This window comes from Chiloscyllium punctatum, chromosome 41, assembly GCF_047496795.1.
Source record: "Chiloscyllium punctatum isolate Juve2018m chromosome 41, sChiPun1.3, whole genome shotgun sequence".
Lineage (NCBI taxonomy): Eukaryota > Metazoa > Chordata > Chondrichthyes > Orectolobiformes > Hemiscylliidae > Chiloscyllium > Chiloscyllium punctatum.
The window spans coordinates 50,668,438-50,683,746 of NC_092779.1; positions in this window are offsets into that span (position 1 = coordinate 50,668,438).

The following is a 15,309-nucleotide window of genomic DNA, read 5'->3' on the forward strand; positions in this document are numbered from 1 at the left end:
AATGCTAGGTTACGTAACTGAATAGTGTAATAAGGTTTTGCCAAACCTGCTTTCAAACCTCTCTAATTTGCATTCAAGGTGATAGTGACTGGCAGCAATATTCATTGTAAGGAAAGAATTGCTCTGGTCTTTACAAGCAGAAACATTGTAAACACTTCTTAAAAATGAATATTTTATGATACACAGTCACTATTTTTTCCCTACTATTCTTTTAAAGCAACATGCCTTTCTTCACTGCAATGCAGGAATAATTACTGGCTGTCAGGTCTCTATTTGCCAACATTGAACAAAACAAAAAGCATTAATCACAAGCATAAAACATCAATGCATTGAATGTCATACGACTTATCCTTGAACAGTGTCTTCATTTGTACTTTCCGGAGCTTATAATTTACTTAAAGCAAGGTTTCAGTACCAGTATAGAACCTGAGAGATCACAGTGACCTTACCGGCATTCAAGAACATTGAGTATTTGAGTCCGTTCAAAATCCATTTGGATTCACAGGAGCGACTTAAAAAGATGGCCTCAACGAGAATCTGGAGGGACTTTTCAAAAGCAGGTTGACAGTGGAGAACCACTTCAGAACACATTATAAAATATTACAAAGCGTGCTCAGAAAATGACCACTTCGATGTAGCCAGGCGACTTACTGCTCTGCAGCAACTGACTAAATATAGAAGGGTTTTTTTTTGCCAGTGACAGTGAATGAGTTGCAGCAAAATCAGTTCCTCGTTAAATACCTTGTCTCATTTCTCTTTATTGGGGCATATAACGGGCATCTTTTGCTACTAACAAGCTCCCAATCTGCCACTATTCATCTTCCATCATAAACACCACAAGGTAAAATCAGCCCTATGGACTCCTTGAGGACTGCCATCTGTTATACAAGAAATAGATGTGTGCTTCTGCACAGATGTGCACATAATGCAGACTACTGTGCAATCTGAGAAGCAAGTGGATCAGCTAGTAATGAGACTATAATGTAAGTTAAAATGTAGCTTAAAGGCCTCTTATGGTATCAAGAACAAGGCAAGTAAAATGGATCTTTACAAGCCATCTACAGCAAGGATAGCCAGGTAGCAGGAAAAGGAATCCTGAATAACTTTTCTCACCACTTTACTGGAAGCACTGAAAACATTTGTTGGATTTTCATGTTTCTCCCACTGAAACCAGCTTACTCAGTGCAAACTTGAAACGTTTTATTGGCTCACCTACTCAATGGTGAAAGCAACAAAACTGTGCGAAGGGAAGCTGATATTTCTTGCATCTTATTGGGTAAATATTGGTGTGACACTGTGACCATGTTTAAATACTCCCAGTTCTCCAAGCTGGACTTCTGACTGGGAAATGCTTGAATTGCAGCAGTTGAGTGCTGCATGCTAACACGGTTCTCGATTCATTTAAGAAAGAATTGGATAGAGCTCTTAAAGATAGTGGAGTCAAGGGTTATGGAGATAAGGCTGGAACAGGATACTGATTGGGAAAGATCAGCCATGATCATATTGAATGGCGGTGCAGGCTCGAAGGGCTGAATGGCCTACTCCTGCATCTATTGTCTATTGTCTATTGTCTATTGTGAATACAACCCATTTTTTGAAGTTTAACAACAATAGCAACAGCAATTTGTCATTATATAGAAGCTTTATATTTTCTTTTTTTTTCCTGTTGATACATTTTTCTTTTCCACCCCCATACTACCGCCTCACAGAGGTAGTGCTTATATTTCCACTTTCCTGGGGATATATGTTTTTTTTGCCTTTTTTTCTGTTTTATCCTTTTGTTTATTTTTTCCCCAGCACCCATGTTGTGTGTGTGTGTGTGTAGGTATGAGACACAGTGAAAGACAATAGGTGTATCAATCTTTATTCAACTTTCACCACCAGGGAGAAAGGAAACATCCCAGTGGCCAGTGACAAGCAGTGCTGCGTGGGGCAATGCTGCGTGATCAGAAAGGTGAAGAGAGGGCAGGGATTAAATCAAAACAGAGTTGGGGAGGGAAATAATACACTCCATTCCCCGTGGGGCCCGCCTTTCCCTGAAAATATTTGTAAAAGCTTTATTACAGTAAAGACGTTGCAAAGCCTTTCAAAGGAATGCTATGAATGTTCACGCCAAGATGTGTTAGAATAGGTGATCAAATGTTGGATCAAGAAAAGGGTTTAAATGAATGATTTAGGGGAGGACATACAATACAGTTTCGGGAGGAAATGCCATAGCTGAGGACCTTGGCAATTGAATTTACAACCAACATTGATCCAGCAAAGAGACTTGAGAATGTGGAAGAGACCAAAATTAGAGGAAGGTAAATTTCTCAGAAGGCATATACGATCATATAAATTGGGAGGAGAATTTAGATATTCAGTGTCTCAAACTATTTTCACTATTCAAAACGATCATGGACATTCTTTCATGTGTAGAATTCCACATACTGATTTATTCCCGATAACATTCAATACCCCTGCCCTTGACTTAATACGAGATGGGCTGGAAGTGGTTGTGAGGGCAGAGAGGAATTTGAACTCAAGGTCCAAAATTTTAATATTGAACATTTCTAGTTTGTTACCAACTGAAAAATCATTTAAAAAGTCACATTCTTAATTTAACTACACTCACACAGGCTTAATGGTTTCAAATCATGAAATCAAGTGTTATTAATTTATTTGCTGTACATTTGAATTGGCTGCTACAGTTCACTTCACTGAAACAACTTCAGCTCATACCCTTAAGAGCACAGATATAATTTGAGAATAATTTGGTATTCTTAATGATGTCTTTAAAAGCAGACATGCACAGAGATCAATCATTATCCTTTGAGCTAATTGTGACGCATTCATTGAATGTCTTTTTAACACCAATATGATGAAAATTTCTTTCTTTAAAGAAAGCAGATAATCAAGAAGAATGGTTTTTGCGTAGGATGTGAGGATATATAAGAGATTTTGAGTAAGTAACTTAGGTAAGTAATATTGCTTGCTGGAGGCATGGAGTGAAGTGGTGAGAGTCAAAGCAGAGAGAGATGGAGACATGGGACCATGTGGAGTTGGGAGAGTCGGAGTGGGATTGGGACATGGGACCATGTGGAGTGGGGAGAGTCGGAGTGGAGCGAGATGGGACATGGGACCATGTGGAGTGGGGAGAGTCAGAGTGGGATGGGGACATGGGACCATGTGGAGTGGGGAGAGTCGGAGTGGGATGAAGACATGGGACCATGTGGAGTGGGGAGAGTCGGAGCGAGATTGGGACATGGGACCATGTGGAGTGGGGAGAGTCGGAGTGGGATTGGGACATGGGACCATGTGGAGTGGGGAGAGTCGGAGTGGAGCAGAATGGGGACATGGGTCCATGTGGAGTGGGGAGAGTCGGAGTGGAGCGGAATGGGGACATGGGTCCATGTGGAGCGGGGAGAGTCGGAGCGGGATAGTTACATGGGACCATGTGGAGTGGGGAGAGTCGGAGCGGGATAGTTACATGGGACCATGTGGAGTGGGGAGAGTCGGAGTGGAGCGGGATTGGGACATGGGACCATGTGGAGTGGGGAGAGTCGGAGTGGAGCGGAATGGAGACATGGGACCATGTGGAGTGGGGAGAGTCGGAGTGGGATTGGGACATGGGACCAAATTGGAGTGGAGAGAGTTGGAGCGGGATGGGGACATGGGACCATGTGGAGTGGGGAGAGTCGGAGCGGGATGGAGACATGGGACCATGTGGAGTGGGGAGAGTCGGAGTGGGATTGGGACATGGGACCATGTGGAGTGGAGAGAGTCGGAGTGGGATTGGGACATGGGACCATGTGGAGTGGGGAGAGTCGGAGTGGGATTGGGACATGGGACCATGTGGAGTGGGGAGAGTCGGAGTGGGATTGGGACATGGGACCATGTGGAGTCGGGAGAGTCGGAGTGGGATTGGGACATGGGACCATGTGGAGTGGGGAGAGTCGGAGTGGAGCGAGATGGGACATGGGACCATGTGGAGTGGGGAGAGTCGGAGTGGGATGAAGACATGGGACCATGTGGAGTGGGGAGAGTCGCAGCGAGATTAGGACATGGGACCATGTGGAGTGGGGAGAGTCGGAGTGGGATTGGGACATGGGACCATGTGGAGTGGGGAGAGTCGGAGTGGAGCGGGATGGGGACATGGGTCCATGTGGAGCGGGGAGAGTCGGAGCGGGATAGTTACATGGGACCATGTGGAGTGGAGAGAGTCGGAGTGGAGCGGGATTGGGACATGGGACCATGTGGAGTGGGGAGAGTCGGAGTGGGATTGGGACATGGGACCAATCTTAATGGTGTCTTTAAAAGCAGACATGCACAGAGATCAATCATTATCCTTTGAGCTAATTGTGACGCATTCATTGAATGTCTTTTTAACACCAATATGATGAAAATATCTTTCTTTAAAGAAAGCAGATAATCAAGAAGAATGGTTTTTGCGTAGGATGTGAGGATATATAAGAGATTTTGAGTAAGTAACTTAGGTAAGTAATATTGCTTGCTGGAGGCATGGAGTGAAGTGGTGAGAGTCAAAGCAGAGAGAGATGGAGACATGGGACCATGTGGAGTGGGGAGAGTCGGAGTGGGATTGGGACATGGGACCATGTGGATGGGGAGAGTCGGAGCGGGATGGGGACATGGGACCATGTGGAGTGGGGAGAGTCGGAGTGGGATTGGGACATGGGACCATGTGGAGTGGGGAGAGTCGGAGTGGGATGGGGACATGGGACCATGTGGATGGGGAGAGTCGGAGCGGGATGGGGACATGGGACCATGTGGAGTGGGGAGAGTCGGAGCGAGATTGGGACATGGGACCATGTGGAGTGGGGAGAGTCGGAGTGGGATTGGGACATGGGACCATGTGGAGTGGGGAGAGTCGGAGTGGGATTGGGACATGGGACCATGTGGAGTGGAGAGAGTCGGAGTGGGATTGGGACATGGGACCATATGGAATGGGGAGAGTCGGAGCGGGATTGGGACATGGGACCATGTGGAGTGGAGAGAGTCGGAGCGGGATGGGGACATGGGACCATGTGGAGTGGGGAGAGTCGGAGTGGGATTGGGACATGGGACCATGTGGAGTGGGGAGAGTCGGAGTGGGATTGGGACATGGGACCATGTGGAGTGGGGAGAGTCGGAGTGGGATTGGGACATGGGACCATGTGGAGTGGAGAGAGTCGGAGTGGGATTGGGACATGGGACCATGTGGAGTGGAGAGAGTCGGAGTGGGATTGGGACATGGGACCATATGGAATGGGGAGAGTCGGAGCGGGATTGGGACATGGGACCATGTGGAGTGGAGAGAGTCGGAGCGGGATGGGGACATGGGACCATGTGGAGTGGGGAGAGTCGGAGCGGGATTGGGACATGGGACCATGTGGAGTGGGGAGAGTCGGAGCGGGATTGGGACATGGGACCATGTGGAGTGGGGAGAGTCGGAGTGGAGCGGGATGGGGACATGGAGCCGGGCAGAGCACTGTACTCCTGTCCTTCTGTTCTTGAGTATACATGACGATAAAATTTAATTCTAATTCCAATTCTAATAGAGCGTTATTTTCTGCTATCATCAAGAAAGAATTGCGAATGCTGGAAATTTGATACGAACACAGAAAGTGCTGGAGGAACTCATAAGATCTGGCAGCATCTGTGCAGAGAAAGCAAAATTATCATTTCAATTCTCTTGAACCTTCCTCAGAATTAATAGTAGCTAATGAAAAGTTGCTAATATGCTGCAGAGGGGGATGGGGATGGGGTGGGTGGGTCGGTGGGTGGAAAGGAATGGGTGGATAGGTAGAGATGGCGCCTGTAGTAGAGAGCAACAGCTCAACAATCAAAGGAATGGATAACAGTCTGCCAGGGAGAAAAGAAAACTGATAATCAGGACAATGAGTAGATGAAAGTGGGCAACGGCATTGCAGAGCATCTGTGTTCTGACTGTAAAAATGACCCTGAGCTTCCAGTTACCTGCTACATTAACACCCGGCCATGTTCCCTAGCCAACCTCTCTATCTCAGGCTTGCTACAGTGCTCCGGAGAAGCTCAGCACAAGCTAGAAGAACAGCACCTCATTTTTCACTTGGAAACTCTACAGCCTTTTAGACACAATATTGAGGTCAATAATTTTATAATCTGAACACTTTCTTCCAAGTCCTTTATATATCCCACACACAGGTACTGTTCGGTCACGGGCTTCTTTCAGCACGGCCAACCCTTCTCACCTACTCACTGTCCCCATTATCACCTTTCCTTCCTCCCTGGATTACTGTCATCCAACCCTTTGTCTGCCTAGCTGTCATTTTCTCTCTCTCTGGGCTTCATCTGCACTTATCCACTTATTCTTTGCCACCACCCACCCTCTGCCAAACATTAGAGCATGAGAGAAATTACATTAGTAATATTTCCTGTACATTGTCCAGATGGAATGGGAGGACCATCAACAAACTCCAGAATCCTTCTTGAAGTCAGCTTCACAAACGTTCAGGATGAACTCCTGCAGAATCTACTTGGCTGGATCGATCCAATTATAGCTATACTGGTGAATGTCATGGCATGATATCAGATAGTCCTTGCCTCAGACTTGTGTCACGTGAATGTTACTTGCTGCATATTAAGCCTGAATGCTGTCCAGGGTAGACAGTATGTGTGCACAAATTGCTTCAGGTTTTTGGGAGGTTAGTCTGGCAAATAACTCCACTTTTGTAGGTAAGGTCATTAATACACAGCTGAGGATGTTTGGACCCAAGACACTGCCCAAGGAACTTAGCCACATCAACCGTGACTGACCACTCTTAGTGGGTTTAACTCAAACCACTGGAGGGCCTTGTCACAATTCCCATTGACTTTAATTTAACTCAGGCTCTTTGATGCCACATTTGGTTACAGAGCAGTCACCTCATCTCTGGAATGTAATCTGTGTGACCAGGTTTGAATGAAAGCTTTAGTGAAGTTGAAGCCCAAGTTTTCCTGGTGGAATCCAAATGGAGCATTAATGTGCAGGTTATTTTCAATTAAGTGCTGCTTGTTGTATTGTCAATGATCCACTCTGCTGGTGCTTGAGAGGAAACTAATCGGGTGATAATTCAACTGGTTGGATTTTGTCCTGTGAGCAGGATATTTTCATTTTGTTGGGTAGAAGCTAGTGTTGTGGCTATGCTGTAACAGCTTGGCAAGAGGTTTAGCTAAACCTACAGTCATGCTTCTCAAGCCTTTTTCAACCACAACAGCATTTTGAGGCTTGAAGGTTGTGGTGACACATTTGTGACAGCTGGAGGATTATGACAGTGGGTGAGGAAGGTGGGAAGACTTATGTGAGCAGAATGGTTGGCTCTTGTTTCCTCAGAGCTCACATGCAAAATGTCAGCTTGTATGCCCACTCGAGGTCTCAATCCCCACTGAGGGAACCTCAGTCCTCAACTCCAATCATATTTCCTACAACCCAGAAAGCTTTCATGGCCCCTAACTGTTACGTTATCACTGGGCTCAACCTTTTTCTGATTCAGTGTGGGATGACATGAATTTTATGTACACTGGTATCTCTTATATCAGGGACCTCAGGGGTTCCGAAGATGGGTCATCCACTTGGCATAAATAGTTAAAAATGTTGTAATTGCTCTCCAGCTGGGTCCCACCACTAGTGGGGATAGAGATATTCATGGCACATCCTCTTCCTGTTGGCTTCTTTATAATCTACCAGCATTCACAACTGGATGTAACAAGTCCCGAGACCTTTGAGCTGATCAGTCAGATGAAGAAATGCTTATATTTGCATTTATCACATTTCTATTTGTAGGAGCTTGCTGTCCACAAATAATCTGCTGCACTTCACGATATTATAACTGTGACTACACATGAAGAAATTTGTTATTGTCCATAAAACATTTTCTGTAACCCTGAGAGTGTGCAGATGTGATTTTTTAATTATTTCCCGTGACGTGAGGTCACTTGCTGACCAAGAATTTATTGCCCATCCCTAATGTACAAATGTGTATATGTATTCTCCTTTGACATGAGAAATTAATAAAGAAAAAAGCTCTTCTAAATATGATGTTTTAATATAAAATAAGCTCATACTACAAGGCAACGTTACATGACTCTGATCAGATAATATTATTAACGAAGGATGACCTCTATCAATGTCATCTGAAACAAATAACTGTTTTGTTACATCAAACTAGATTCCTACACATTCCTTTATTAATTATAATAGGAAACAGTACGCCTGTTGAGAAAAGAAATGAAAACACAAGATGAAATCAAACTGGTGGAGCACAAGAGAATCATGAACCAAACAAATTAAATTGAAGTGTGTGATAGCGCATGATTCAAAGTGAAAAAATATGAAGTTTGAGTTGGCAGTTTGATACCAGGAAATACCGGGCCTTGTATGTAGTAAAGTACATAATAAGTAACAGACTCCATCAATTACAGGAACATAATGAAAACCAGGCCTTGTCAATTAGACACACACACACACATACACATATATACGAATTGATAGAATTTTCTCTGTTGTCACTCAAGAAGATTGCGAAAGAAATGAAGATATTTGTGGAAGTAACCAGTTAACCATATATTTCTTACAATATTACTATACCGTTCAGATGGAAGAGAGGGAAACATGAATTACACAGACAGCTGCCCGAGGTTGAGATCGAACCTGGTTCCCTGGTGCTGTGAGGCAGAATTAGTCGAGGTTTCTACCTTGGCAGTAAAAGAAAATGAGAAGTTTGGAATTTCGAGGTTGCAACACAGAAAACGATCAAACAGAATTTTATATTTGTACTCCTTTTTTGACAGAGCTATTCAATTGTGCCTGTACCTGCTTTGGCATCGGAGTCCTGCAAATACTGTCTTTATAAGTATTAATTCAATTTCCTTACGAAAGCTGTGAGTGAATCTGTTTACATAATATTTTCAAGCAGTACATTCATGTCATAAAATCTCACTGTGCAAGAGGAACTCTCTTCATTACTCACTGGTTCTTTTGGCAATGATCTTAAATGTGTGTTCTGTGATATCTGGCCCTTTTGTCAGTAGAAACAGTTTCTCTTTATTAACTGAATCAAATTCCCTCATAATTTTGAATAGTTCTGTTAAAATTTCCCTTTAGCCTTCCCTGGTTGAATAAAGCAATTATAGTTTCTCTAGCCACTTCACATAACTGAAGGACCCTCATTCTGTTAATCTTTCAAACCACCTCTGCAAGACAGCCAAAAATTGTGAAAGGACAAAAAGTGAATAATGCTAAGGAATATAAATAAGTTATCGCAGCTCTCCATAATGCAATGCAAGTCATCAAGTAAGATGGGGCATAGGGCTGTGGAAATTCAGATTGGGCAGGGGGTCTCATATTGGAAGATTTAAATATGCCAGCACCGAGTGGAACAAAAGGATGTGTTTTAGCTCAGACCGGAGACAAGTTAGTTATAGTTTGACGCAGTAAAGTGGGGCAAGTAATTTTTGTGAGAGTAGAATAATAATGGTGGCAAAATTCATTGCAACAGTAGAAAAAGACACAATAGTGTTGCTAGATTGCAACAAGAAGTTTGGAGCAATTTTAAGTATTTTAATTGACTTTTTATGATACACTTCTGAGACAGATTAAACTTGACCTAGACCTTCCTGTCGAAAAGTAGGTGCAGAACCATTGGGACATCCTGGCAACAATTTTAATTCAAGTGGATATGGTGATTGGAAATTTTTAAATCAACCTTTTGGATAAGTTATGCCAGGGATCATGTTCTGAAGTTGTCAATCGTTTTTGACAACAATTATCAGGGCTCAATATTGAATTATCTTCCACTTGTTTGATTAGATTCCCTACAGCGTGGAAACAGGTCCACACCAACCCTCCCAGTAACCCACCCAGACCCATTTCCCTCTGACTAATGCACTGAACATAATGGGCAATTTAGCATGGCCAATTCACCTAACCAGCACATCTTTGGAATGTGGGAGGAAACCAGAGCACCCGGAGGAAACCCACGCAGACACGGGGAGAACGTGCAAACTCTACACAGACAGCCGCCCGAGGTTGGGATCGAACCTGGGACCCTGGTGCTGTGAGGCAGCAGCGCTAACCACTGAGCCACCATGCCACCTCAATAACCTATCGTGCTCCCAAACTAATGTTTCTTTCCTGAGACAATGTCCAAAGAAACACAATGGAAGCTCAAGGGACAACAACTTATTTGCTGTTTAGGCATCATACAGGGTCAATATTGAATTTCACAACTTCGGAACATGACCTCTATAATATTCATTTTATCTTTAACCCAAAAATCATCCACCTCCACCTACCTCCCACCCCATACTCAGGCACACACAGCTCCTTCTTACACCTTCACTTACCCTTTTGACATTTATATCTTCTCTTCAAGCCCCATTATCTTTGGATCTGAACACCCTCACTCTCTGTTCCACTTGCTCCTGCTCCTCATCTGTCTAGTTCATAAGAAATGCAATTTCCTAAACACTGAAGAAGAATCAATTCAGTCTAGAAACATTGACTATTCTTCCTTCTCCACAGATGCTGCCAGACTTGAGTTTCTCCAGCACTTTCTGTTTTTATTTCAAACTGCCAGCATCTGCAGTATTTCGCATTTATTAGGGCGACATAAGTAATCCATGCTGTCCTTCAAATCTGTTCCACCACTCAGTTAGATAGCAGGTCTGTATCTTAACTCCATTTGGTCCAGTAATCCTTAATATACTCGCTTAACAAAAATCTATCAGTGGGAGAGAATTTGGATTTCCATCATTCTTTGTATGAAGAAATGTTTCCTGGTTTTACAGAACCAGGAGGTGCATTTATGAGGATTAAACAGGAAAGTAATTTAAAAGAGAGCAACCACTCAGGGATGTTGAAGGTGGGGGTCATTTTGAGCTTGAGATAATGTAAAATGGGTGATTTTCATTCAGGCACCAATTAGACGACGCGCCACATTTTCAATTCCATTGAATTAACTGAAACGAATGATGGCTTGAATATTAAAATAAGACTCAGGAGTTAAACTTTCTTTGGATTCAGTATAAGAGTGATTTGCCCATGTGAAACTCTCTCGTGAATCAATGTTACATATTAAAATAATTCGGGCCATAGTTTCAAAATTGAAATCTTTGAAACATTCCTCAAATGTGGAGCAGAATCTCATTTAAGAAGCTTATGCTGATGGTGACTGCTTTCTCCAAAGGTAATCCAGCAATCAAGTGTCTCTGAGTCAGAGTTTGTGGTTCAAATCCCACCCAAGAGCCAGGAACACTACGTACAAGGTGACACTCCAGTGCAATATGTGTTGGACTGTCGTTGAAAGATACTTTTGAACTGTGCAGCATCTGCACTCTCAGGTGGTTGTCAACGATTCTGCAGCTTTTTCTGACATGGAGCAAAGAGGCTTGTCACTGACGCAAAGGAAATAATTCCTTTCTATTGACACTATTGAAAGGAGTTACCAGTTTAAAAGCTCCTTAGGATTCTTAAAAGTTCCCTCCCAGGATTTCTTGGATGAGGTATCTCTCTGTCACTCTCATGTATATAGGGATTATAATTGGCAAGATGAACTAGTGTGAGCAGGTTGATCTTGACAAGAAGGTTCAAGGCTGCATATAGACATTCTTAACTTTGTCAAAACCCTAGAAGCAGAGTACACACAGTTTTAAATTGCTAAAGGGTACCCTTGTTTTGCTTCTTACCTTCCTGATGAGACTCGTGTTAAATTATGTGTTGTATTTGTAGCTAATATTAAACTTCTGCATTTACATGCAGTTTTCAAATTTTAAAATGATGTTTTTGTCTGCTTTTGCCACCAGCAACTCAGTTCAAAATAATTGAATGGATCATACAAGGGAAAGAAAAGTCCTTTCATGCATAAATATAGGTGCAACTTGAATTTGAGAATTGGCAGAGCTCAATGCCAGTAGCATGAACTCACAATGCTGCCCCTCAACAGTATATAATAGAGTCATAGAGTTATAGAGTTCTACAGCATGAAGACAGGCCCTTCAGCACAAACCATGCCGATCAAAATGTCCGTCCACGCTAACCCCATTTCCCTGCACTTGGCCCATACCTTTCTAACCCTTTCCTATCCATGTATTTGTCCAAATGCCTTTTAAATGTTGTTAATGCACTCACCTCAACCACTTCCGCTGGCAGCTCATTCCATATGCATACCACCCCCCATGTTAAGAAGTTGACCCTCAAGTTCCCTTTAATCCTTTCCCCTTTAACTTTAAACTGATGCCGTCTAGTCCTCGATTCCCCAAATCTAGGAAAAAAACTGAATGCATTCACCCTATCTATGGCTCTCATGATCATACACACTCCTACAAGATCACCCCTCAGTCTCCTACACTCTAAAGAAAAAAAAGGCCTGGCTTGTCCAACCTCTCCCTATAAGTCAGACCCTTGAGTCCTGGCAACATCCTTGTGAATTTCTACTGCACTCGTTCCAGTTTAATAACATTCTTCCTATAGCAAGATGTTTTCTTCACTGCAAATAAAGGAAAATATATCTCAGTAAATTTGTGTGACAGGCCGACATTATTCTGGAGCTGTCTGACATTCTCAACGGAATGATAATTGATGTCGTACGTTTATGGGAATTATCTGACACTGTAAGTTTTGTGGAGCCAGTAAAGCTGGAGCACACGTTTGCTGCAGGCAGGTACTATTGTATGAGCACTCTGTCCCATCGATCATCATGTTGAATCAATCTCCTGTACGGCTGCTCACTGCAAACTAGATTTTTTATGTCACTTTCCTTTTTCAGGATAGAGATCTACAGAACATGCTGATCTGGTATAATACAGGAAAATCACTTGATAGTCTGCTGAGAGGAGGCTTTTATCTTTAACGAAAAGCAATTGTTTTTTCATTCATTTATGAGATGTTGGTGTCACTGGCTTGGCCAGCATTTATCGCCCATCCCTAGTGATGGTGGTGAGGTGACTTACCTTCTTGAACCCCAACTGTCCTTGTCCTCTAGGTAGACCCCAAACACTGAGAGGAAGGGAATACCTGCATTTTAATCCAGCAACACTGAAGGACTAGTGAAACATTTCCATGTCATAAAGATGAGTGTCTTGGAAGGGAACTTGTAGCTGGTGTTGTTCCAATGTATCTGCTTCCCTTGTTATTTAAGATGGTAGTGCTCATGGATTTGGAAGGTGCTACATAAGGTACCTTGGTAAATTTCTGCAAAGCGTTTTGTGGATGGTACACTCTGCTGTTGCTGTGTTTCAGTGATGGAGGGAGTAAATGTTTGTGGATGTGGTGTCAAAATAGGGGGATGCTTTGTCTAGATGGTGTCAAGCTTCTTGAGTGTTGTGGGAGCTGTATTCATCCTGGCCAGTTGTGAGTATTCCCCACACACTCCTATCTTGTGCCTTGTAGATGATGGATAAGCTGTCAGGAGTCATGAAGTGAGTTACTTGGTGCAGGACTCCAGGGTTTACAACGATTTTGGTGTCACATGGAATTAATCAAATTAGCTAAAGAGTAGACTCTTAGATTCTGGGTACCTCTGGAGGAGGTCAAGATGGGTAATCCACTATTTGAAAATTATTGAGAATCTTCCAGCGTTATCTTTTGCCTTGATGATGGGGATATTTATCGAGCCACCGCTTCCAGTGAGTATATAATCATCTACCTTCATTCATGACTGGATCTGGCAGGGCTGCAGAATTTAGACCTAATACGTTGGTGTTGGGATGGCTTAAACTCTGACTATTACTTGCTGCTTATGCTGTTTGGCATGCAAGTGGTCCTGCGTTTTAGCTTCACCAAACTGAGACTTAATTTGAAGGTATGCATGGTGTGGCTGTTGGCATGCCCTCCTGTACTCTTCATTAAGGTAGGATTGATTCCCTGGTTTGAGGTTAAAGGTAAACTGAGGGAGGGTTGAGGAGTGAATGCTGTCACGTGAGATCCTATTCGAATATGATTCTTCTGCTGCTCTTGGAACCTTGGCACCTCCTGGATGTCCAGTATTGATTTGCTAAACCTGGTTGAAGTTGAAGCCATTTAGCATGGTGATAGCGCCACACAACACAATGAAGAGTATCCACATTGTGAAGACAGGGCTTTATCTCTACAAGAACTGTATAGCGGTCACTCTTGCCGATACTGTCATAAGCAGATGTAACTGCAGAAGGTAGATTGGTGAGGTTGAGCTCAATATGTTTTTCCCTCTTGTCGGTTCCCTCAAAACCTGTCACAGTCCCAGTCTATCAGGCCTTGTCCATTAGACACTGACCATCTCAATCAATCATGGGGCTGCAAAGTGAATGTGGTTATGCTACTTGGTAACCATCAGATTTATTGTTCACATTTGAAAGGAGGCCTTTGGGGGTCCAGAGACAATTTTAGGTGCTGCAAAAACTGCTCTTTCTCAACTGTGCCACCAACCTGCTGGTGAGCAGGGACATAACCAGGGGTGGTGATAGTGTTGGCTGAAAAATTGTCAGAGAGGTATGATTCCATAAGTATGACTGTGGTTTGGCTTGTCTGTGAGACAGTTCTGCCAATCTTCACACTAGCCACTAGGTGTTCGGAAATGCAACCTTACAGCTTTGTCTGCTCTTGGAGGTACATAACATAAGAACATAAGAACTAGGAGCAGGAATAAGCCCTTCAAGCCTGCCCCGCCATTCAATAAGACCATGGCTAATCTTTTCATGGGCTCAGCTCCTCTTACCCACCCTCTCACTGCATCCCTTAATTCCTTTACTGTTCAAAAACGCATCTATCTTAGCTTTAAAAACAGCCAATGAGGAAGTCCCAACTACTTCACTGGGCAGGGAACTCCACAGATGCCAGGTGATACGTCTGATGTCATTCTGTTTTTGAGGATCTTTAGCAATTAATACAATGGAGAGGCTTGTTCGACCATGTCAGGAGATGGCTAGGAGTCTTATTGCTGTGGGTCTGATCATATAAAGGGCAGACCAGAGCAGGTTTCTTTCCCTCAAGGACATTGGTGAACCAGGCAAGTTTCCTGTCCACAATGGACAATGGGCTCAAGGTCATCATTAAACTTGCCATTTCAGATTTTATTGAATTCAAATTCCACCAGCAACTGTGGTAGGATTTGAACTTGGGTCCCTAGAAGATTAACTGGGAATCTGGATTACTAGTCCAGCGACATCTCGCCCCTTATTTCATGAAAGCAATTAGATACATATTACACTGATATGGTAGACAGTGTTACACAGGCTGTGAGGAAGGGCCAAAGGATAGGTTTTACTCCTTCAAAATACTAAGCTGCTCGGCACTTTTTTTTCACAAACCTTGATTTGTACCTCCCACAGAGGTGAGTG